The sequence below is a fragment of the Gymnodraco acuticeps genome, unplaced genomic scaffold (assembly GCF_902827175.1).
Source record: "Gymnodraco acuticeps unplaced genomic scaffold, fGymAcu1.1, whole genome shotgun sequence".
Lineage (NCBI taxonomy): Eukaryota > Metazoa > Chordata > Actinopteri > Perciformes > Bathydraconidae > Gymnodraco > Gymnodraco acuticeps.
In genome coordinates, this window is record NW_022992160.1 from 323,618 (window position 1) to 349,806 (window position 26,189).

General features: G+C 41.5%; 1 protein-coding gene and 1 long non-coding RNA gene across 2 annotated transcripts in view; one reads left to right on the forward strand and one right to left on the reverse strand.

The window, feature by feature from the left end:
* The window catches only part of LOC117538651 (cyclin-dependent kinase 19-like), a 248,682-nt gene that overhangs the window by 217,962 nt on the left and 4,531 nt on the right, over positions 1-26,189 (reverse strand).
* On the forward strand, positions 1,542-3,555 carry LOC117538671. Its single transcript, XR_004567889.1, has 3 exons — positions 1,542-1,936; positions 2,080-3,259; positions 3,408-3,555. It is a non-coding gene; the product is annotated as an uncharacterized LOC117538671 (long non-coding RNA).

A 26,189-nucleotide genomic window follows, 5' to 3' on the forward strand; every position in this document is an offset into this window, starting at 1 on the left:
GGCTCTCTGACTCCCCCCCCCCCCCCTTCCCTCGAAAAAAAAGAAGAGTTATTACGTCACAGCGTATACTTCAGCGGAATATCAAAACAGCGGCCCGGGGTGCAAAACGCATCAATGACAGCGACCCTCTACCACACAAAACAACACCATTTATATAAACACCTATCATGACAGGGCACCCACAGCCAAGTAACAATTACAAATGAATGAAGTCGGCACGGCGGCCCACATTGAAAATGACCTTTGATGATCAAATCACTGAAACACAAAGTCCATCCTCCTTTCCTTTTGGATGAAGCACTTGATGGCGGGTCATTCAGCTGATCCTTTGCCACTCCAGTTTATCATTGTAACTCAATCTTGAAAATGACTCGGTTAATAATTTTGCAAACGATGTCATCACTATCATTGAAGTGAGCCATCATGAACGAACTTATGCTAATCATAAATCTATCCATCATAAATCTATCGATTGGATTTATGATTCGAAAATAATATAAGTAGGGTAGACGTGGATATTATCCGGCTGAACAAAACGTGCATTTATCCAACAGGTTCGTTTTCCACAGACCTTATTTTGAGCTATTTTCCAAAACCCTATGGAGAAATCCCGTTGCTTTCTGTCGAGGGAATCCGAGTGAAGCTTACTTCCGGGTTATAGGATGCGTCACTGCACCACTTGCATAGACCAGAGCCCTAGAGAGATAAGAGTTACGACACTCCCATAGACCTCCGTTGTAAAAAATGGCGGCGCCTACTTCCGGGGTATGGACATCGAAATAGTTCAAAATATTGTCATTTGGGCGTTGAACCTCATTCACTTACATTACGGCGCGTCTATTAGTTCCAGAGGTAAGTTGCTGAAATATCGAACTCTTTTGAATTGTCAACTGTCTATATTGTATCAGAGGCCCTTTATGATGCTTATACTGGTCTTCATTTGTATATGCACAGCGTAATTATCTATATTTTATCTTGGTTGTTACAACCAATTTAGCTAGCATTGCCTGCTAGTTAGCTAGCGCGACTTCGTCAGCTTTGAAGGTAAGATTTCAGTAATGAATCGCTAGCAGCTTATATATCAATGATGCTGGGTAACTAACAAGCAGGATTTAGATTGATTATGTGTTTTTATTGTTATTTTGGTTTTTATCCGCTGAACCTGACCGTGTCAGCCATCCTTAGTCGGCTTTTTCTGTATGATATGACTTAACTGCTAGCACTAGTAGAAATGAGGTGGCGTTTGTGATAAATATTTCATTTAATATTTCATTGAATTTTGGGATATACTAACATTTCATTATGTGACATGTTGACTGTACTTTGTTTTTTTTTGTACTGTTCCGTGTTAACTCATCTGTACTGTACAACTAGCCTAGCGCTACTTTTTAATGCTTGATAGCATGCTAGGATAGATTCCTTTGTATTGTAATATACACACTAGTTTAATGATTGTTCTTCAAATGTATTATTCAGTCTTAAACAAATAATAGCCTACTGAATAGGCTACTCTACAGCAGTGAATGAAGGATGAGCCTAAAACATGGTCATGCATCCAAAATGTTTATTTTTAACAAAATAAACACTTTAAAAATAATAATTAGCACTTTTTTTTATTCAGCCTCATATGTCAGCCTCATATGGCTGTTGCTGCTGCTGCTGCTGGAGGAGGCTGCTGCTGCTGAAGGAGGGTGCTGCTGCTGGAGGAGGGTGCTGCTGCTGAAGGAGGGTGCTGCTGCTGGAGGAGGGTGCTGCTGCTGGAGGGTGCTGCTGCTGAAGGAGGCTGGTGCTGGCAACGGCTGCAGGTGATGACTGCTGAAAGAAGAGGAGGCTGGAGGCTGCTGACGGTGGACCGGGAATGGAGATGCCAAGTACATCGATGGCAACGAGTAAGGTGTTTGGCAGTGGCCTAGATGTTATGACCTTCGGTGCAGAGGTCTGTTGGGTCTTCTTTGCCTTCTTACTCTGACTCTTGCTGCCAAGATACCCTTTATGTTTATCCTTCCTCTCAGCCCTGATGCACTTTGATGCAATCCTTAACCTCAGCCTGATGTATGTTGAGAGGATTTTTTTCTTCAGGTCATGGCATGAGGGAAGGTTGCTGTCCAGCAACATGGCTTCTTGTGCCAGCTGTGACACTGCATTTGAGGACTCCATGAGGGAATCGCTCGTCCTCACACGGAACAGCTGCTCCACGTTCTGAACAAGGGTGAAAACCTCATCAGATGGACGGTAAAGTGCACCCCTTTTAAATTATTTTAATACCAGCAGACCAGCTCTCTCATTTTCACCATCACTGACATTTTTCACTAGGGCACACTGGCATTTGTCACAAAGTGAGAAGCTGATGACCCTTTTCACGATGTATCCTGCAAGGTGGTATAGCACACAGGACTCAGTTTTAGTGATGTCAGGTGGTGTTGTCAGGTCTACTAGCTGCTCCACTCTCAGAACGTCAGGAGGACTGCAGCTGCTGTTCTGCATGTCCAGGAAGTGTGCCAAGTGGTCTGATCCATCCTCCACGTAACTGCCAGTATGCACTGGCAATAGGAACTGGCCCACAGTGACAGCGCGCAGAGCATATTGGAACTCTACAGGTGTTGGGACAGAGTTCCTCAGACGAATGGACGAAAATGTGTTTTCCAGGCAGTCTTGAGTGAAGCGGCTTGTGAGAACAAATTTGTGCCCTTGTCTCAACAGGTCATGCTGGACCTCCAGGATTGTTGTTGTGGCCATCATCAGTCCTGTCTGGACTTCCAGCTGCCCTTGGGACCGATCTTCAGGCCCCGAAACAGATGGATGGAGTCCCGGAGGAAGCTGATGGCCTTATCATACTCCTCCATCTTGAAATGACTTAGGGGAGTAACAGTGTTGCGTGACGACATGAGGTCAAACCAGTGGTCCACCGTCTCCAAAAACCACGCAGTGGTAAGGTAGGACTCTGGTCTGTGCTCCTCTGCCACCATGTACCTCAGGGCAGCACTCGATGACTCCACACTTCAAATGTCATTGAAGAGTCATAATTCTCTACACTTGGAAATATGATGCCCTTTAAAATGTTAACAAGTCATGTCACCTCTGTGAACATTACTTACATGACAGTTTTCTGCTGTTGTTGTTGTCCTCTGTCAGACACAGGTTTTGTCTGTTGACCATTGCCATCCATCTCTTCCTTCGCTCTATGTCCTTAGAGAAGCCATACATCCGGAACCCCTTCTCGGATCGATTAGAGCATCCAAATGCTGCACATCCAACCATGGTATGACAACTGATCTATTAAAATGCAATATAAACGAAAGTGCCATAATATTTATTGTGCAAACATTTTATGCCCTCTGTTCAGTCTGCTCCCAACTGTATTCTCTCCCCTTATTCACCACTGTTCCTATTCTTGTTCTGCTTTTTAGGGCCCAGGAAACAGATGAAGAGGATGAACCTTTCACAAAGGAACCTTTTTATTTTTTTCAAAATGGTTAGGATGCCCGAGAGTTCTGTATTGCTTTTTTGTAAATAGTTGCTTACCCTAACCCTTTTTTGTAAATAGTGGCTTACCCTAACCCTTTTTTGTAAATAGTTGCTTACCCTAACCCTTTTTTGTAAATAGTATTGCTTTTTTATAAATAGTTGCTTTTTTGTAAATAGTTGTTTGTAAATATTTGTAAAATACCCCCCCCCCCCCCCCCCACACAATTGTTGTTCGCACAATTATGCTTCTGTTTTTCACTTTTTGGTGTCCAATGTTCAGTCACTGTATTGGTAAGCAACAATTTGTTTTGGCCAAAATGTGTTATTCACACTCCTGACTCCAGTTTGAGTGTGCTGCATTCTCCTCTGAGTGATTTCAGGCAGAGGTCATGGCTTGGAAGGTTTTATATTCTGTAGTGTCTCAACAGAACCAAATATGAATTGCTTTATTGTCTCGTCGCTGGATCACCTCCCCCTGGCAAAGTGGCCTCGTTATTGTTGACAAACCTGTTTTTGTTGCTGGTTCAACAGGAGCTTCTGTAATAGTTTTGTAAATAGTTTGAATATTTATCATAGTAATCATTTTCAGTCTCCCACTCTCTCAATTTAATTTATCGTTTATTTGCCCCACCACATGTTTTGTTGTCCAAGGGCACTAATTTGCTCTGTGTTGAAGATTGTTTTACACTTTAGATTAATCAAATTGTGTTTTTTGGCTGAATTAATCTTTTTCTGTTGAACCCTAACCCTCTTTGTTCTCCTTCTCATTAATTTGACTTTGTGTTGTTCTAACACACATCCCACATCACATCACTTTTTCCATACACTGTTCTTAATACTTGTTCACACATTTGTTCGTCCCTTTTACTTTGTTCTTCCTGTTGTTCTTGTTCAAACACATATATCAATTGTTCATCCACTGTTGTGGTAAAATGATATTCATAGTCTTAACATGATCATGCTACCCATGCTAACATGAACACAAACGTTTCCCTCCAAAAATGTAAAACGTATCTAAGTAATAGGCTACCAAGCTTTCCGTTGTCACCCTGCCTCTCCAAATGCAAAACTGTCAATAAAAAGTATGCAATAATGCAATTACAGCTGAAAAAATACTTGGGTGTGTGTGTTTTTTTTATATATATGTACCATTCAATAACGCAATCGCTGCTGTCTGTCTGTCCCATAGAAGAACATGACAGCGCAGCGCAACTATACTACGGACGTGACTGCCCTGGCAGTGACAGCAACATAGCCTGCTTGTGCTGCCACACTTTTCCCTCAAAATATCGTTAAATAACGAAACTTGTAAATAGTGCCAATCCATACAAAGTGTAACCACATCATGTAAATATGAAAGCAATCTTTAAAAAATAACAGCGTTGGTTTAATCTATGACTATTTTGACCATGTTTGTGCTGTTTTTGCCATAGAGAAGCATTGCCACGGAAGTGCGTTTGGAACTATCCCGGCATACATAAACCACGTGACCGGCTGGCGGCGACATCAAAGAGTGTCGTAACTCTTATCTCTCTAGGGCTCTGGCATAGACCTCACAGCGGGCGGAACTTGTCATAAAGTCCGCGATAATAAAGCCCGCCCATTTAGAGGGAAGATATGATTGGTCAATTGTATGTCATTTGACATTACTCTCTCATTGAGTTACTATAGCTGGCCCTCTGTGAATGTAGAGAGGGACCAACAAGCTCTCCCGTCTTCACAGTAACTCGCAGAGACGGCATTTAACCCTTCACATTCCAACAGAAACTGAACAGGCAGATTCGAAGGATTTATTTATTTGGAAATGTTATTTTAAATACAATTAAATCAAGTTATTTTGGTAAAACTAATGAAACATTTAACAAAAAAATATATTTAAAAAAATGTTTTATTTAATGTTTTCAAATATTTTTTAGAATATCTTAGGCCCTCACAGAGGGCCCTGACGGCTCGCCACTGTTATTGATATATGTATAAATATGACGACTTAATATATAGTCGGCCTAATAGCAAACAGCTACGTTCAACTCTTTTAATGGTATATTATTGCAAGTGCAATAAGAAGCTACAGGAACGTTAATCTACGTTGGTAATATTAACTTTATTTAATACAAGATTTACGGTACAAGATTTACATCATACAGCCCATGTAGTATAATATTTTACAAATGATTAATTACAGCAAACATGTGCAATATATCCATTATTACAGCTCCGTGGGCTGGCAGTAAGGCGATATGAACACGTAAAGGCCCTGACACACCAACCCGATTTTGGGAGTCAGAGGCCGTCAGAGGCTGTCGGGCATTCGCGGCGCCATAGTCAGGTTGGTGTGTCCTGCACCGTCTGCCGTGACACGCCTTATTTGGACTGCCTGACCCGATGCATGGCCGATTCAACATGTTGAATCGGCCATGCATCGGGTCAGGTAGTCGGACCAAGCAATCACTCTGATTGGCTGTTCAGCTAGCGAATCAGAAGCGAAACGGAAGTGAGGGACGTAAACAAACGATTTAAAAAATCACACACAGACCAGTGTTGCCAACTTGGCGACTTTGTCGTTAAATTCGGCGGCTTTCCAAACCCTCCGGCTACTTATTTTTGTCAAAAGCGACTAACGACTAATCTAACGACTTGCAATGGTGTTATTAGGGACTTTTCTGGTGTTTGGAGACTCACGTATTGTTCTGCAGTTAACGAGCTGCCGTGAGCCCCTCAGCCCTCCCATAGTACTGACAGGCGCACAGACTCACAGTTGCCTCCCGCAGCAGCTCAGCTGCAGTCAGAGCAGAGAGGAGACAGCCACACTCTCCCGCGTCGAGACAGCTTCAGTCACTTAATCACCTCGTCCACTGTGTGTGTGCCTCTCTGTGACAAGCTAAACATCCACGTCGTAGGTCATCATGTCACAGTCTAAACTGTATTCACAAAAGTACAGAAAGGAGTGGGAATCAAACCCTGAGTTTAATTCAAGGATGGTTGAAGCCATTTATTGGAGATGACACACGGGCATACTATACTACCTTTATTGTAAGGGATATTTCTACTAAAAACTACTCGAACTATTTCTACTTTCTACTATAATACATGATAAAATATGTCTTGATTATATTTTGTAGTGTTCGGAATCTTCAAACTTAACTGAAGTTATCAAATAAATGTAATGTAAAACTGAATCAAACCATAAACAAGGTGGCCTGTTGGGATTACTATATATATATATATATATATCTGCATTATTTTATCCCACTTTATGCTTTGCTCTTGCTGCTTATTTTACACTGATTTTATATCTTATTTCTTACTGATGTAAAGCACTTTGAACTGCAATCCCCTGTATGAAAGGTGCGATACAAATAAAGTTATTATTATTATTCAGATGGATGTTTCTGCCCCTCTGTTCATTCTCCCATTATCCTCCTCAATCTGCCTAGAAGTATTTTAATGTTGTAGCTGTTACTATAACCAATACTAATGCTAGGGCTGCAACTGACAGTTATGTAGGCACATTGTTATTGTTTCTTATCGCTAACCCCACTTATGGCTGATAGCTCCAGTGCCGCACGAAACATGTTTTCGATGGACGAGAGGGAAATGGAACGCACACGCTATTCGTTGTTTGTTTATATCATGCAGTCTGTTCTTCTTCTCTGTCTTCCGGTTGTTGCCTCTTTTGAATGACGAATACACACTACCGCCGCCTGCTGGTAAGGAGAGTTATTGCCACTCATGCACTGAAGTCTTTGCGGTGTGTTCCCGTGCGACACATGGCCAAGACGCAGGAGGACACGACGACGCAACAGTCGGCTTCGGCGAGTTCTCTGGTGTCTGCTTGGTGTGTCAGGGCCTTTACATGAACGTGCCGGGCGGCGCGGTCCCGTGGGTTAGATGCGCGTTCATAATGCCGAGGGAAATAACTCTCAGAATAACGTTATTAGCACATTTTTACAACTTGAGGAACGAATGTTTTTAATAAGGGCTATACAAACGTTCATACTGGGTAGTTTATTTAGTTTAAAAAAAAGTATCCAACGAGTTACAGACAACTCTTTCCCAATGTAAGTCAATGGGAAAAAGTGTTTCCCGGCCCAGCAACCTAAAGGAAGTGTAGTACCGCCGTTTGGCCACAACGAATATTCTCATCAGACTCCGGCTTGCTCTAAGTTAATAAAATATGCTCAGACATGCATGCAGTAACAAAAAAGAAGAAAAAAAACTGCCGCCATTTGCGGTTCGAATTTTCCAGAGAACGTTTGCAACACAAACGTTCCACTTTGAGATATAACTTAAAGCAATATAAAATACTGTCTTACACGTTTAAATCATTTTTCAAGTGAGGCAGATATTAAATCTAGGCTAGCTAACAAGAGCTCAAATCAAACACCATGCGACACAAAGTGCATTCGATGCAGAAATTAATAAAACATCATTTAAATACTGTGCAAAGGCAAGACGTAACTTACCAGAGTCAAATTCCGGCAGTGAGACTCGAGAGCACGGTGGGCAAAGTATACTTCTGAAAGTTTGAGTGATTTCATCCGAGAGGAGCTATAATGGCGGACTCAAATGAACGCATGGGTGAGAGCAGTGAGGCACGTCGGGGGCGGAGCACATACGTGATGACGTCAGACAGATTCAGTAAAAACATTTGAGTACAATCCCCAATATGACCCAAAGTGGATGAATACTGTATACACAATATTACAAATGAGTTCATATACATCAGAAAATTTGTGGTGAATTAACTTTTATAAATGTTTGGGTTAAAACAACCCATATTCTTCAAGAAGCTTGTACTGTTCGGTCTTACAGTGTAATTAAAAACTGTATACAGGGTTGCCAACTCTCATGCATCTGGCGTGTGACACACGCTTTCAATCTCATGCTCTCACGCTGCCCAAACTATTCTCACGCCAAAAACAAGATGGACCGGCAATCGTTTTTGGTTGGTTATTTACAATGTTGAGTTGACAGCTGCTCAAGCTGTCGATCCGCTCCCTCCCCGCCCCCACCAGTGGGAGCCGGTTGGTCTAGTTAATCCCCGACCTGTATTGCGCATGCGCAGATCTAAGATCCAGTAGAAATGATAACAAGTAAAAGTATGCTGCTTATTGTTCTACTAGGCCAAAAATAGAGTCCACGAGTATATGAGAGTGAGAGTGCGTTAATTCATATATTTGGCAGTTTGTAGTAAGTCTGTAGATTTGTTTGTGTGTGTTTCATGTATAGGCCTCTCATGATAATTAATTTTGTTGGATACATTTTCCCGGAAATTATTGCGATAAACGATAATATTGTCGGCACCGTTGTATGACCATTTTAGACCACTGACATAATGATAATATATAATAATAATAGTTCAAGTACATCCTTTCAAACTGCTAGTCACATCCTCATGTAAATGTAAATGTATCGAGGTCAGAAAAGTTATCGAGTTAATTTTTATTTATCGTATACGATAAGCATGGGCGCGGGAAGGGGGGTGCTGAGGGCGCTGCAGCACCCCCTAGCGGCAGGCAGGGGGTGCGGAGCTCCCCTGTCTGAATTATTATTTGACGGTTATTGCTGCTCCCGCTGTGCATAATCTGTGTAATATGTAGCCAATAAATTCCACATTGTTGGTAAAATAATATTTTGGCCTGCCCCGAATGTTGTTTCTGTAGCCCCGGACAATTCTACCTCCATAATATAATACATTAACCGTGCTTTACGTGAACCTCATCAAGACACTAGAGGACGACAGAACTGTAATTTCCCGTGTTCAGTGAATGCAACAGAGGCAAGACACCAGACCAATCAGAGAGTTGCATGGAAATAAAAGTGTGCTTGTGTCATTCAAGCTCGGCTCTGTGTGTGTGCGGAAATAGCGCATTTAGTGTGTGTGAGAGAGGGAGAGAGAGAGACGGACCGGTGCCAGCAGCAGGGACCGTGTTGTTAGCATCTGGTTAGCTAGCTGCACTAACGGACATACGGAGCTGTTGGTTCCACAACAAGCTGGAGGAGAGCTCTCCTTTCAGACTGAGAGGCTCAGGTGAGCTAAAGGACTCTGAGTGTTTAGATAGTTAACTTTAGTCTAAGTTATCTCAGTGGGTCTCAAACGGTTTGGTCACAAATTATTCAAAAGATTATTTCCGCGGCACACCTTCATATGATCATTATCGTTATAAAAAAAATAAGAGAATAAATGAAAAACAGTTATGAAATACTATATGGCAGTAAAACAAGAACACAGTTTGAAAGGGGAATGATTTGTAAAATATCCATAAAGAAAAAGAACATCTGCTTACAGTTGTGTTTCATCTGGGTGTTGAGAGATTTATCCATAGATCTCTTAATGTTGCTCTCAAAGTGCACCAGATTGATGCTTTTAACTTCAATATTTAAAAAAAATCTTCCTGGGGGAGCATCCCCTTGGACCCCCCTAGAGGAGGTCAGGACTGCTCCCCACTAGTAAAAAAATAGCACTTTAACCCTGCCTATATGCCGGGAGCTGATTATCGAGCCTTCATGGTAACAGTCACGGGTGTACTGTGTGTTTACGTGTGGGGAGTGCTCTATAGTGCCCGTAATAGTGTTCACTGGAGTCCAGCACCTCAGCACCCCCACTCAAAATACCTTCCCGCGCCTCTGACGATAAGTCAATTAATTGCTTATCGCGACAGGCCTATGCACACAATAAAACAGTGGAAACAAACATGTGTTTGACTTTCATTAGTGAATGAAACTTTGTGCCCTTTATAGTCTGTGTCCAATATTGTGTATTTGTATATATTGTATATATACAGGGCTGCACATAACTGGTGCGCAGGTGCGCATGCCAAAAAAAGAGCACCGGGTCATTTGAAACAAAGCGCATTTGCGTACCAACATTGAGAGAGGGAGAGAGAGAAGGGAAAAGAGAAAAGAGAAAATAGAGGATAGATGAGAGAGAGAGAAGAGAGAGAGAGAGAAAGATATTTGCGAGTTGCATATGAACCATGATATGAACTCAGGGCCGGCCCGTAGCTCTGGCTAGATGTTCGCCTAGGGCGCCAGACCTGGGGAGGTGCTGCACTGGCAGCTCTGGGAGGGAAAAAAACATTTTGACCGTTGGGGCTCATCCTAATTTTCGGCCTTGATGTAACAATATTCATAATTAAGTAAATGTAACACCCTTTTCACCCCGGTTACATGTTTCATTTGCCCTGTACGATGGGCGCTGTAAGTGATGAAAATGGGGGGTGTTGGCTTATCTGGCGCCCGCAGCTCACAGCCAAAATGCGAGGGAGAGAGGGAGGGTGCACCGGTACCAGCGCTGTTGTTATTAGAATCTGGTGCCGTGCTAGCTGCTCTAACGGATATAAGAAGAAGATGTTTCTACAATGATGTGGAGGGAGAGTCCTCTCCAGTCAGACTGAGAGGCTGATAAGTTAACTACAGCTCAGTGAGGTAAAGTACTCTGAGTGTTTAGATAGTTCACTTTAGTCTAAGTTCAAACGGTTTGGTCACAATTTATGTAAACACATATTTCCAAGGCACTCCTTTATAATTATTGGGATAAACAGGTTTGAAATCATTCCAATGTATACTATAGGACAGTAACCAAAAATATCCTTTAAAACTGGAGATTAAAAAAAATGCATAAATAAATGTTAAGGTCAAATAAGATATGAATGAACAACACAAATAAAATAAGTTACATTCATTTGTTATTGGCTATGGTAGGTTATTGGTTATGTTCACATACTTATTTGATTACATCCACTTGTCTAAGATGACAACAGAGACTTTCGACCCAAAACCAGCTGGATGCAAGCAGCTAATCGCAGACTCAACCAGAGAGAAAGTAGTAGGCCTACATCATCAGCTACCATGTCTGACAGAGAGGAAGACAGTGAGGAGAACAGTCAGGAGGGTAGTGATGACAGCTTGTAGGATAACTGGTCGTGCTAATGTTGTCTTGTGTTCACCTCTGCATGTGTGTTCTGTGTTCACCTCTGCATGTGTGTTCAGTGCCGTGTGTCTGGCAAATAAAGACAAGACCCCCTCAAAAGTTACGGTTTATTTCATTTTAAAGATGAGCACCAAGCAACATCTCCAGGTGCTCCTTTGAGAACCAGGGCAAAAAAGTTATGTGCACCCCTGTATATATATCATATGCTAAGGTCCCGCTACTGACACGATAGCAGTCATTTAGTGCGCATATGTGTAATTAAACCCATGGTATCAAAATCTTACTCCAGCCAGGTACCCAAAGTTGGCAACCCTGCTGTATATAATGACTATTTTGCACATCCCTTTCAAGATTTCAAGATTTTCTAAGGTTTATTGACATATCATATTCACAAACGGTGTAGTTATGCATTGAATGAAAAACTTGGGTCGCAGGTTCCTCAACAGTGAATTACAAGACATCTATCAATATTTGTGCATACCTCCAGCAATGTTAACTATGTTGAAGCACTTATTTTAACTGATATTATACATAATGTATTATACTCTTATGATGTATGTAGATATTTCATCTCCAGCCTTGTCAGGTATTGAACAATCAATAAATAAAGAACACAGAATTGTTAAATATAAAACACAGAATTTGTGTGATTATACTAAATGATGTAAATAAACACCACTGCATATTTACAACTGTTACACATGCTGATGTAACGCAAATGTTTCCAACTTGGGATCAATAAAGTATATCTTATCTTAAGCTGATCGATGGCTACTGCCATATTTGCAAAATGTGCCTCTGAACCTTGACAAGTGCATGTTTCAGGCTTATCAATTAATGTAATGTAATGTTATCAATTAACAACAGGAGGGGTCACAAACATAAGACCAGCTGTTAAATAAAGCTCTTCTGACATTAGCTGGCATGTGGGTATATATGCTGCCCATTATGGGCACAAGCCATTTTCACCCATTTATTAATTATATGTTTTAAATTTGAGTGTTTCCTATCCCCTAAACCTCCAGGGATGTACACAGTTTAATACTGACAACTTCTTATTATGGGAAATACGAAAACGTCTTTTAAAACTACAACTCCCAGTAGAGACGTGCCATAGATAGAGAACATGTTGCGAAACACAATAGCCAGCATGTGTAGTTCTGGGGAGGGGGGGTGGACCCGTTAAAATCCAGTTTTGGACAGTCTGCCGTGGTTCCATCCCATTTCAAGTGCTGTTCGACGCTCGGCGTAACCCTCGGAGCACACTCTCCAATCACAGAGCTTGAGGACTATCACGGGGTTTGTCAAGCGAAGCGGAGAGAATACTTACTTCCGGGTGTAATATTCTCTAAAGCAAATGAGCTGCTCCGACCCTCGGTCCTGACGGACTCCAACTTCTGTTTATTAATCAAACAAATAAATAAACACAAGGATAATGATGTGTTATTATTGAGTAAATGGAGAATTGCACAGGGGAAAATAACGTAGGCTATCTATGCCACAATTTTAGATGCGGATTTTGTTAAACTAATACGTTTGTGTTGTGGACCAACACTATACATTGACGGGGAAGGGGGTAGCAATAAAGATAACACCATTAAACAGTTACACAACATAACAGAAATAATGTTGATAGCAGCGTCCCTAGCAACAAGTAACAAGTAGTTAATAATAATAAAATACATTAAGAAAAAGGCATTTTAAACTGTCATTAAAAAGCAACACAATCCACCTGCATTCTCTAAACTCTAAACGTGTAATAGCGTGCTTTAACCAGTAGGTGGTTTGGGTTAAAAAGCTGTCAAGTTTACAGTGTTAACAAAATAAAATATACTGCTGTTTCTGGTTTAGTTTACGACGGATATATTTAGTTATTGTTTAGATATTTGTAACACAAAAGCGATAGAAAAAAAAACACAGCAACACATAAAAGATGGTCTTAACATGACCCAGCGGTCTAGTAGTTAATAAAAAACAATAATATCAAAACAAAATATTACTACTAACTTTATTGTGAAATTCAAACTGAACGGTAAAAGAATAGTTTCCGGTCTATTCTGAGCCCGATCTCTGTAGATAAATAAAAATAAAGAACTACAACAGATCTGTATCTTTAATGCAGCCGAACCATTTATTACAATGCATTCATGTGATGACTTTCAAAGAGTAAAGCAAGCACTGCTGACTAAAGTATGATTTTATCTTTTACGAAACGTTTTTTTTTTCATATGGAATGCAGTTGGAGGTCAACCAATCACAGAGCTTGAGAACTAATCACGGGACTTGTCAAACAGAGCACATGGTGTAGTCCAGAGCCATATAATAGAAGAGTTATGACATCTCCGTTCACTCCAATGGACCACTTTTTTACAGCAATGGCAGATCGTGGAGCCTCTCAATCGTTCCCCGGAAGTTAGCGCCAAGGCTAGCAGAGCTGTGGAGTTGCAGCATAATAGACCGTTCGTGACGGACTTTTAAAGGTAAGAAGAAGTTTAAAGATTTATATTGAGGATATTATCAGTACATCTGATTCAATTGAACATGTGTATTAAAGGATGTCAGTGGATTATCCCTAAATTAGTAGATTTAGGGAACGTTTACAGATAACAGATCAAGCTAGGATACCGAAGCAAGTTAGCAACAGACGTTGAACAGCCTTTTAATTGTAAATTCCGTTCTCTTAATGTCTATTTGGTCCAACGTTGTTGAATTAAAGAAGAGGGGCTTCTAAACGGGATTGTATGCGGGGGTGGAGGGAGTTAAATATTAGATAAATATAACTTTGGTGCGTGTAAGAGTGAGTGTTTTTAGCAGAGCCATATTGTGTCCTTGTGATTATGTTGATTATTACCTGTGTGTATAATGTTGCAGCTCAGCTGATTTTGGATTGATGGCAAAGGGAGAGGAACTTAAGTGAGAGTGAACACACAAGGTAAGTTTAATACTACTGTTTTATATAAGTAAGCATACTAAACATGTATTATATCACTGTATTATATAAGTAATCTTGTTAGTAACCTACTGTATGGCAGTGATGTTACAGGTGGAGGAGCAAAACTGCAAGACTGCAAACTCACAAGACAGAGAAATCGAAGTTTGTTCTCCAGAGATGAGGTTGATTTCACTTCAATTTTTTCATATTTTCTAAAGATGTGGAAATGGCACAAAAAAAAAACTTGAGAGCTGTAACCAAGACAACTGTAACAACATGAGTAGAGAGCCACCAAGGTTTTTCAAGTCCCTCTCTTACTCCATTTTGCCAACCCAAACTTCCAGGTACATGACGGGACACCTTGCTTGTTTTTGTTGTTTGCGCTCCTCTGGCAGGTGGAGGGCAGTGATCCCTTCCCTTCTTCCCTCAATCTTTGAGACTAATGTAAGTAGAAGACATGGCACTGTAAATGTTCGAACATTTAAAATATTATACCACTTAAAAATAAGAAATATTACTTTTGTTACTAAGAGTTCATACTTATTATACCTGTGTCACCTTTCACACTATCGCTGTGATCATGAGCTATGGGCTTTGTAGATACAGGTCCCGGGGTGAATCGTGGTGCAGGGGACCTTCTCTTTTTGACCACAGGGCGATGCACGAAGATGGTGGGTATAGCCTCTGCTCTCAGCCTAGTCTTGCCCTTTTTAGTCTTGACAAACTGGTCTGCTTCAAAATGTGCCTGCGGAGTGACTTGAGGTTACTTCACACACAGAACAACTCAGTTTTGTCTGCCCACATACATATTCCATAGTGGTTGAATACACAGTATTAGGAAACACTTTATACTTACTGGACATGTTATACTCATTACATACTGTATATACAATATGACCAAGAATGTGAGACAACTTTATAGAAATTCATATCACATATGTTACTGATGCCATTTGTCATACTTTGTTAAACTCACAAATAATAAAGTTCCATAACTTCAGTTGGGAACAAAGACCACACCTTATCTCCCCAAGGCAATTTCCCATCCAATAGGTGTGCTATATAGGTGTGTATAACCCTTTCTCCTGTCTGTTACTCCCTCTTTCAGCACAAGAACCAGAGGGGGATTCAATGGAGCCTGAATACCTGCACTGAGACCCTCACCCTGCACTCTGAGTCTCAACTCTGTGTTTTTCAAGCCTTTCCCTGTTTTTTGTATTAAACAAAACATTAAGCTTTCCCAATGGTGTGGTTTTCGTTTTGTGAAAAAGTGCAAATGCAGTGTTTGTATATAAATCACATATTTTTTTGCTGTTGGTCGTGAAATTGCTCCTGCTTCGTCCGCTCTGTGTCAGTGGGGAAGCTGTACATTCGTACTCCTTTCTCGGAGCGATTGGAGCATCCCCAGGCAGCACAGCAAACCATGGTGGCGACTAGGAGGCAGCACAGCAAACCAGGACAACACGGAGGAAAAGGCACAGACAAACTGCATGATATGCTATTAATGTTTATTGAATTCCATGTATTTGCAATGAAACAACACATTTAACATCATCATCATGCTGCTGCTGCTAGTCCTTTGATAGTCACCTGTCGGTCTCCTGTCCTTTCTGAAAGCCATAAAGATGACATTAGTCATTTAGACAACTTGTGTCCTCAATTACCATGGGATTACTGAAACTACCATGAATTTAAGAAAATGGTAGACATTAATCTAATGTGAATTTTAAAGCATTACTTTAGATCCCCTCCCTCTAAATATATCAATAAACATTAGAAAGTGATGCTCCTGACTACCATACAAGTTTAAGAAGATAATATTGGTTTTAAAGAATTCAAAGCTATAAATAAACAGCAACAGGCTCTTTAACCAAGGCACTGTTAGCCTAACATGTAAACTAGTTGTTCACACTAATCCTAATATTATCACTTAATATTAGCAAATTCTATTTTATTTTTTAAAACATATTGATGTAAATACATACACATATCGATTTGTTGTATAAATATTGCAAATCAAAACCTTTATTCACTAATAATTACCAAAAATCGTAGTTCTATCTCCTGTTATCAATGCATTCACATTGCCCGCCATGAACTTCCGGGGAAAGATCCTCGTCTACATGAACCACGTGACGATAACCGTTTTTGGACTTCCGTTGTCGTAACTCTTCTATTATATGGCTCTGGTGTAGTCCAAACGATAGCTGGGGATTCTGGGTAGTGTAGTGTCTTCTGCCATCCTTTACTCCGAAAAAATATTTGTTTCTCCGAATCGAAGGGGAAAAATACAAAAGCATTGCACACAATTTAAACCAATCAATGTTGTGTAATTAACAAGGATAATCTGGTGTTTTTTAGTCGATGAGTAGTGCAGATATCACAGTAAAATCAATCGACAGTAAGGGGAATACTTACTTCCGGGTGTACAATTCTCCGTTATCCAATGAGAATGGACGCTCACATTGCCTTTAAGGGCAGCCGACACAAACGAATGCCGTGCTTCCATGAGCGTCAAATCCCGCCGCAGATGGGAATACATTGCAATCAGTTGAAAGCTATTTGCGTCCCTTTATGACGCTGAAGGAGCCTAGGAGCGTCACAACTGCACGCCACGGACACTGACCAAACGTCGCTCCTGGACGATTATGGAGTGAGAGTGTGTTGATTTTAACAAACTCCCCTGTGCCAACCTGACTGCATGAAGCGCCCCCCGCCCCCCCCCCGACCTTCCCTTTTAATTTACTGTTTATTTTTATTGGATTGTATTATTTATTTTGTTTATTTTATTATTTTATTTCTTCAAGTGCATCTGTGGGTGTGTATGAATATGTGTATGTGTATATATATATATTAGGGCCGGGACTTTAACGCGTTAATTAAGATTAATTAATTACACAACAATTAACGCGGTAAAAAAATTAACGCATTTTAATCGCACTTATTTTTGCACCGCGGAACGTTTCTCACTGGATGAGTTTCAGGCGTACCGATTATACTGGAGCACCAACTAACGTTCATGACTTCAGACAACAACAAACCACAGTGAACAACAGTGGGAAATGTTGTTTTAAAAAACGGACGGATGGAAGCGTCGATAAGAGCACGGTTGTGTGCAAATTATGCAAAAAGGAATTTGCATATCACCGCAGCACATCAAGCCTCAAGTATCACCTCAATGCAAAACATATAGCAGCTAGCGTGGAAGCTAGCGTGGACGTTAGCCTCTTTTATCGCGTTCACACCAAAAAGAGCCGGTACTAAAATTAGTTCATGAGAACCTTTTTACCCCCACGAAAGTCCCTGCTAGAGAGCAGAGAGCTGCTAGAGAGCAGGGACTTTCGTACGGCTCTCTTGTGAGAAAAGAGCTATATTTCTGATTGGCTGGGCGGATTGCAAACCACGCCCCGTAAAACTCCCAAAAAGTTTTGTGAAGCCGCCATTTTATTATCCTCGCATTAGCATTATTAGCATTAGCCCAGCGCAGAAACGCAGAGAGACTAACTTATGGCAACACAAAATAAAACATGGGAGCGGTGGAGATGAGGAGGTGTCGGCGTTCTGGCGATTTACTCGGAAGGCTGCTGGGACTCCCAGCAGCTTCTACTGAAGCCAGTCCCCAACTCCGGGGACTTCCGGCCGGGAACTTTGGGCGGCAGTATACGCCGTGAAGTGGTTTGCGGCCTGCCAGTAAACCCAAAGCAGAAGAAGAAGAAGTGACGTCAGCGGCTTCATTTGCCTAATCCACCAAAGAGTTCTCATGAACTAAGTTCTCATGAACCTTTGTGGGAAAAGTACTGCGGTGTGAATGCGCCTAATGGTATACTAAAATCCATGTGAAAAAAATTGCTTCTCACTGTTCTTAGGTCAAATATTTATATGTGATTAAAAATGCGATTAATTTCGATTAATTAATTACAAAGCCTCTAATTAATTAGATTAATTTTTTTAATCGAGTCCCGGCCCTAATATATTATATTATTATTATTATGTGTATGTGCTTGCACAGTATATGTAGTCCTACTGCTATGACATTTGTATTTGTGGTACAAATGTAATTCAATTCAGCTCTATGATTACACATCTGCATTTTCATGTGCCCTGTTCTGTTTTGATATAAGTGAAAATCAATAAAGGTGAAATAAAGCAAAACTGGCTCATAACACTGGATTTAAAATGATTTAAATTGATGAATGACGAGCATTAGCCAGACACAGAGTGCTCCGTCACCGAGCTTTACGGTCTGTGAAACCTCAGTTGGACGTCATATGCGACCTGCTGTACATGTTGGGTTAACTGAGACATGTTCTGGAGGGTAGCATGGGGCGGGGAAAAAATAAATATCATGCTGGATATGTAGTTTAATTTTTGGGTGAAGCTTCGTCAGCTCCTCCTGCCGTCCAACTGTTACTTCAGTAGTGGATTCTTATTTTATTACCTTCAAGTTATTGCTGTTTTTCCTTCTCTGAACTTAACACAGGAGCAGCTGTAATGAAGGCTAGAGAAGATAAGACCTGCCTAAAATATTGGTCCCTTTAGTATTGTGTACACCAATGTTCTCCAAAGGTCTCATAGGCTCCTGCTACAATATATTTTATTCAGCACTATCAGCCTGCACGCCATTTTTATAATCAACAAATTCAGTTAATAATGAGATTAATATCTTGAATTTAGCCCTATCAGAGCACTTTGTTTTTTATTCTGTCAGAATGATGTCATGTCTAGGAAACTAATAGTGAAAGTGTATTCTTTATGTTAGTTTTGTCATGTCCCTTTGCCCTGTGCTTTATGTTTATTCCCTTAATTAATCATCCCTCTCATTTCAGGCCTCCACGCTCCCCGCCCCCTTCTGTCTCCTGCGTCCTTGATTGTTTTCCCCCGCCCTGATTGTTTCCACCTGTGTCCCCTTTACCTGTGTATATATTGTGGTAGCTTCCTCCTGTTCATTGTCAGTTCGTTGTCTTACTATGACCCACGTTCCTGATTATCTCACGGATTTCCCACGGACCTACCTCATTGATCACTTGCTAGTTTTCCTCGAAAGAGTATATTTGTTTTCCTTGTTTTGATTACTGTGCTAAATTCCAGTAAAGTCTTTATTTTTTGAGAACACTATCTGAGTCGTGCAATTGAGTTCATGCCTCAGAGTCTCTCCTTGACAAATGAGCCAAGGGAGGCTGGTAGAAACATTGTGTGTGGCGCACTAACCTCATGTTAGCATCTACAAACGCTGCCTCGTCTTTGTCTCACAAGCTGCATTTAACCTCTCAGTAAGCGCCGCCAGCTCAATGTATACTCCTGAAGTTCTGTCACGTGCTGTGGGCCTCGGGATGAGCAGGTAGTATGAGCAGGACATACAGTATATAAGTCCATAGACTGTTTGTCCAGTAACGGTTGGTGGTGTTTAAAACAAGTATGATAGATGGTCAAATATTAGCCTTCCCTATTCTGAGCCTATGGCTTAACACCCAAAATAAATAGAAAACTATCCACTCAATTTAGGAGCTATGGAAGATTTAGAAAGTTTGGTTACAACAAAACGGTTATCTTCGTCCAAATAATCCCCGGGCGCTGTACAATAGCTGCCCACTGCTCCTAGTACTAGACTCCTAGTACTAGACTCCTAGTACTAGACTCCTGGTACTAGGATGGGTTAAAAGCAGAGAACACATTTCACTGTGTGTGCTGTGTGCTCTGCATGTGTGACCATTAAAGAGGGTTTCATCCCTCCCAATTCTATCTATAACTGGATACAAAATGACCCTGAGGCAGAGGAAACATTGCAACCTTTTAAAATAGATGTCATCAATTATAATTGTTATTCTATTATTTGATGCAGCTCTTCCTCAATCTGCATCGCACCTCAAATTGAATGAAAGCTTGCTGGCCTATATAATAAGATCTGTGATGTATTTTTAATGTATCTATGACGGCCCGTCCACACAGCGGCGTGCGTTGAAGCTTGCCGGCGGGGGGGGGGCTGAAACTCGACCAACAACCAATCACATGAATCTCCCGCCCCTGACACACAAGCACGCGGTTTGATTGGCTAGAGCTTGTACTGGCATATGATTCGATTGGCTGACGCTTCCGCCGAAGCTTCAAAAGTTGAACATTGCTCAACTTTTGTAGCGAGCAAAGCTACGCTTCGCTCCCACAATGCAGTTCGGTGAAGCATGACGTCACCCCATTCAAAGTGAATGGGCAGAAGCGTTCAAGCTTCTGCGCACGCCGCTGTGTGGACGGGCCGCAAAGGTGACCTTATTATTGTTCATGCTTTATGTTTCTTTAAGGGGGGAAATAAAAATAAGGCATGGACAAATCAGAAAATAACCCTGTCCATGTTACTCTATGCTGAAAAATCAAAAGCACATTGCAGAGCTGCCTCTCTCCGCTGCATGTGGCATGCCAGTTGCTGAACTGCACAGTCTGCTAAACGGAGCGAGGTGGTGGGAGGCACAGAGAACCCTTTGTTCTGCTGGGCAAGTCTAAGTCTAAGATTTTTAAGCAAAACCAAGTTCTTGTGGTTGTAATGTTCAGAGGACAAGCAACGTGAGCCTTGCTCTGCTGGGAAATAATGGCTGCTGCATTCCTCAGCTCCATGTTCCTCGTGGAGCTGTACGGGCATACGTTAAGCCCATGACTGCACTCACATTCCTAACAAGACCTAATTGACAGAGTGAGGCAGAGCAAAAAAAAATCCTCTCAACAACACTGCTGCTAGGACAAGGTCAGCATGTGAAAAGAGATGGGATGTCTATAAGATGTGATCAAAGCATGATGTATTCTAAATGACTACAACATAAGACTGCTGCGATTTTGTTCTCACTTTACCCAATCAAATGAATGCAGATATTAGCATTGCTTGTTCACATCCATGTGAAAAAGACTGCTGGCACAGTGTGTGTGCCTGATCAGGTCAAATATTGAACCTGGCTCAACTTTGCTGCAATGTTATGTTATTTAATTCATGGACTCACTGCATTGGCTAATCAGAAACATGTAAACCTATATTCACGGTTTACTTCACTATCTTGTGATTGCCACAGTGATAACTTTCAAGAAAGCTCTTCCTCCTGCTGCAGTGTGCAGCAGGAAGAAGAGCTGACATGTTTCTGTCCACTACTGTACTGGGCAGTAGCAGATATCAGGTCAACAACTATTATTTCTTAGCATTCAGTGTTTTTAAAGAGCAAAGATGCCCCAGCAGTGCTTCTGTGTGCTCGCCCCAGGAGAGACTTCATGGGTTTGAACGCCACGACTAAACACATCGCATCTTATTTTCTGTTTCCATGCAGAGCAGATACCAAAAGCACTTTTCCATCATCAGAGGTAAGGTCTGCGCTTTGAGACCTAAAGCAAATCAACAGTCTGAGGGTAGCAGCACAACACTAAAGGCGCATTCACACTGCGGTACTTTTCCCACAAAGGTTCATGTGAACTTAGTTCATGTGAACTCTTTAGTTCTCATGAACTAAGTACAGATCGCGTTCACACTGGAAAAAGTCCCTGGGGGAGGATTAGGCAAATGAAGCCGCTGACGTCACTTGTTCTTCTTCTGCTTTAGGTTTACTGGCAGGCCGCAAACCACTTCACGGCGTATACTGCCGCCCAAAGTCCCCGGCCGGAAGTCCCCGGAGTTGGGGACTGGCTTCAGTAGAAGCTGCTGGGACTCCCAGCAGCTTCTACTGAAGCCTTCCGAGTAAATCGCCAGAACGCCGACACCTCCTCATCTCCACCGCTCCCATGTTTTATTTTGTGTTGCCATAAATTAGTCTCTCTGCGTTTCTGCGCTGGGCTAATGCTAATAATGCTAATGCGAGGATAATAAAATGGCGGCTTCACAAAACTTTTTGGGAGTTTTGCGGGGCGTGGTTTGCAATCCTTCCAGCCAATCAGAAATGTAGCTCTTTTCTCACAAAAGAGCCGCTCGAAAGTCCCTGCTCTCTAGCAGGGACTTTCGAGGGGGTAAAAAGGTTCACATGAACTAATTTTAGTACCGGCTCTTTTTGGTGTGAACGCGATAAAAGAGTTCACATGAACTAAGTTCACATGAACCTTTGTGGGAAAAGTACCGCAGTGTGAATGCGCCTTAAAGGCCTGTGACCCTGCCATCCAATATCTATCACATGGAAGTGAAAACCAAAGTGCAACATATTTCAATGTAACCATCAGGATGGTATTATCAATGTAAACAATAAATGGGAAAATGCACTATCCTGCAGTATACCAATAGCAGATTGGGAACACATGTGAAAAAACATTCATAACACAACCAACTCAAACTACTGGTAAGAATACACATTTTAATTTGTTACTTCAAGACACCCTAAATTCAAAGTCAATATAAACAAAACCTCACTACAATATGCTGGAGGTCTTATATTTAGGTCCTGTAATGTTTTGTGTGGCTTCTGGGAAACAGCTATAAGAGAAATGTCAAATATGTTTGGCATCTCTCTAAACAAGAACCCACTAACCCTATTACTTGGAAAAACAATTAAAAAAAGATTCCCACCTATTTCTAGTGATAAGAATAGCAATTACTTAAGATATTTCAAGGAATTTGTTAAAAGATAGTAACTTAATCAACTCACAATGGAAGAATCTAATGAATGAAATTCATGGAACCATTTAGAATGAACAGGAGGTAAGATCTGACAATGGATTGACCTGAGGCTCAGTGGACCTCCAAAAGCCAGACGAGTACCCGAGAACGGCTCCTGGACAGGAGCAGGAAATGGGGAAGAAGCAGGGGTTGACGTTGACTCCAGACGGAACACACCGAGACGTATGGCGTCAGGTTGGGAATTGGGAGGCAGGGGGCTAGCATGCCTGCGGCTAACAGGCCGGGAATCACACGTCGAAAGGAAGTCCAAAATCCAGTCGGGTAAGAACTCAACAAAACATGGTTTCTCTGCTGCCAACCGGTGCACCTCTACCAGAGCGGCCCTCTTCTGCCGAACACTGGACGCTCCCTTCTACCAATCAAAGCAGCAAGCCAGATAAAAGGATCTGCTGTGTCCACTTGTGGTTGGTTCATTCTGTCAGGGTTGAGTGAAGCAGGCAGGACCCAAATGCAGATTTCAACGAAAAACCTTTATTCCAAGGAACGAAAAAATACCTTTCTTTCAAGACCAAGGCCAAAGCGTAAGAAACAGAACACTACCCCGTGACACAGTCAAAGACTAACAATGAACCAACAATGACAGACAGAAAAACCAGAACTTAAATACACACAAGACTAATCACACAAACAAGACACAGGTGAGGAGGGAGGAGAAAACACAGGGGCACCAGGTGAACACAATTGGGTAATTAGGTAGGAGGGAAAACAGACAGACAGCAACAGGCAAGACAGGGGGTGAACACTTTTCAAAATAAAACATGAAACCAAAGACAGAAAAAGACAAGACAAAACACAACACAGACAGATTGTGACAATAACTGAGTAATCCTACACTCTGGTACTTCTACTTTTACTCAAGTAGATCCAAGTACTTCTCCACCTCTGCTTTTGAAAATGGCTTTACTTATTGCTAGGCATACCATTGTGTTTCCAGGAATTTTGGTAGCAAAAAGAGAAAATGTAAATATGTAACATGTTGCTGAACTGTTGAATGTGTGACTGTTTGCTCAGTGTCACTCACAGTGTTTGCACATTATTGCTCAGAGCACGCCTCTGCCTCCTACACCTGGAACCAGAGACCATTACAGAAAATACAAACTACATAGTCTCAACCTCATTATGAAAGTCTTGAACATGTTCATTATAAAAGTTGAACTTGAATTGTTCTTTTAACCATCAGAATCAAAAACAGAATCAGGTTTACTGCAAAGCAGGTTCACACATACAGGAAATATGCTTATATAATGGTGTTTATATTTCAAAGGCTTTACTGTCATATACACAGCAGCTACAGTGTACATATGGCAATGACAATCCGAAGCTCCTCCAACAATGCAACATAGTATATAAGCAGGGGTGCACATAACTTTTTTGCCCTGGTTCTCAAAGGAGCACCTGGAGATGTTGCTTGGTGCTCATCCTTAAAGTGAAATAAACTGTAACTTTTGAGGGGGTCTGGACTTTATTTGCCAGACACACGGCACTAAACACACACACTGAGGTGAACACAGAACACACATGCAGAGGTGAACACAGAACACACATGCAGAGGTGAACACAAGACAACATTAGCACGACCAGTTATCCTACAAGCTGTCATCACTACCCTCCTGACTGTTCTCCTCACTGTCTTCCTCTCTGTCAGACATGGTAGCTGATGATGTAGGCCTCCTACTTTCTCTCTGGTTGAGTCTGCGATTAGCTGCTTGCATCCACAAGTCAACAGCTGGTTTTGGGTCGAAAGTCTCTGTTGTCATCTTAGACAAGTGGATGTAATCAAATAAGTATGTGAACATAACCAATAACCTACCATAGCCAATAACAAATGAATGTAACTTATTTTATTTGTGTTGTTCATTCATATCTTATTTTACCTTAACATTTATTTATTTATGCATTTTTTTTTATCTCCAGTTTTAAAGGATATTTTTTGGTTACTGTCCTATAGTATGCATTGGAATGATTTCAAACCTGTTTATCCCAATAATTATAAAGGAGTGCCTTGGAAATATGTGTTTACATAAATTGTGACCAAACCGTTTGAACTTAGACTAAAGTGAACTATCTAAACACTCAGAGTCCTTTACCTCACTGGGCTGTAGTTATCAGCCTCTCAGTCTGACTGGAGAGGACTCTCCCTCCACATTATTGTAGAAACATATTCTTCTTACATCCGTTAGAGCAGCTAGCACGGCACCAGATTCTAATAACAACATCGCTGGTACCGGTGCACCCTCCCTCTCTCCCTCTCTCCCTCGCATTTTGGCTGTGAGCTGCGGGCGCCAGATAAGCCAACATCCCCCATTTTCATCACTTACAGCGCCCATCGTACATGGCAAATGAAACGTGTAACCGGGGTGAAAAGGGTGTTACATTTACTTAATTATGAATATTGTTACATCAAGGCCGAAAATTAGGATGAGCCCCAACGGTCAAAATGTTTTTTTCCCTCCCAGAGCTGCCAGCGCAGCACCTCCCCAGGTCTGGCGCCCTAGGCGAACATCTAGCCAGAGCTACGGGCCGGCCCTGAGTTCATATCATGGTTCATATGCAACTCGCAAATATCTTTCTCTCTCTCTCTCTCTTCTCTCTCTCTCATCTATCCTCTATTTTCTCTTTTCTCTTTTTCCTTCTCTCTCTCCCTCTCTCCCTCTCCCAATGTTGGTACGCAAATGCGCTTTGTTTCAAATGACCCGGTGCTCTTTTTTTGGCGGAGGTGCGCATGCGCACCTGCGCACCAGTTATGTGCAGCCCTGACTATGACGTCACAAGGTGCATGTCTGAAAGGAGCTAGTTGTATAAAGGCTCTGTTCAGAACTGAATGGTTTCCAGTATAAAGTATTTGTTTTCTTTAAAAAAAATCATGCCAGATAAAGCATTTCAAAAAGAAAGAGTTCCCTCTTCTCTTTTTCGCCTTCTTGTAAGACATCTCCTTATCCCTAAAACAGGACGTAGAGATCATTTAGTGTAAAGCTATAGCAGTCTTTATTTCATTACAGCACAAAGCATCTTGATCTACACGACCTCTATGTGCAGACAGTTCATGACGAGTCAAACTATTAACATTCCTTTACACAGTACTTGAAATGTAAGAATTATAATGAAAGAAATAGCAGGTTCAGCAGACATTGAAAGATACTGCACCATTTGTTTGTTGGTATGTTTGCCTCTGTGTGAGTTAGTATAGAATAAGAAAGGACAGGACTACAGTCCTTAAACTAAGCTAACAT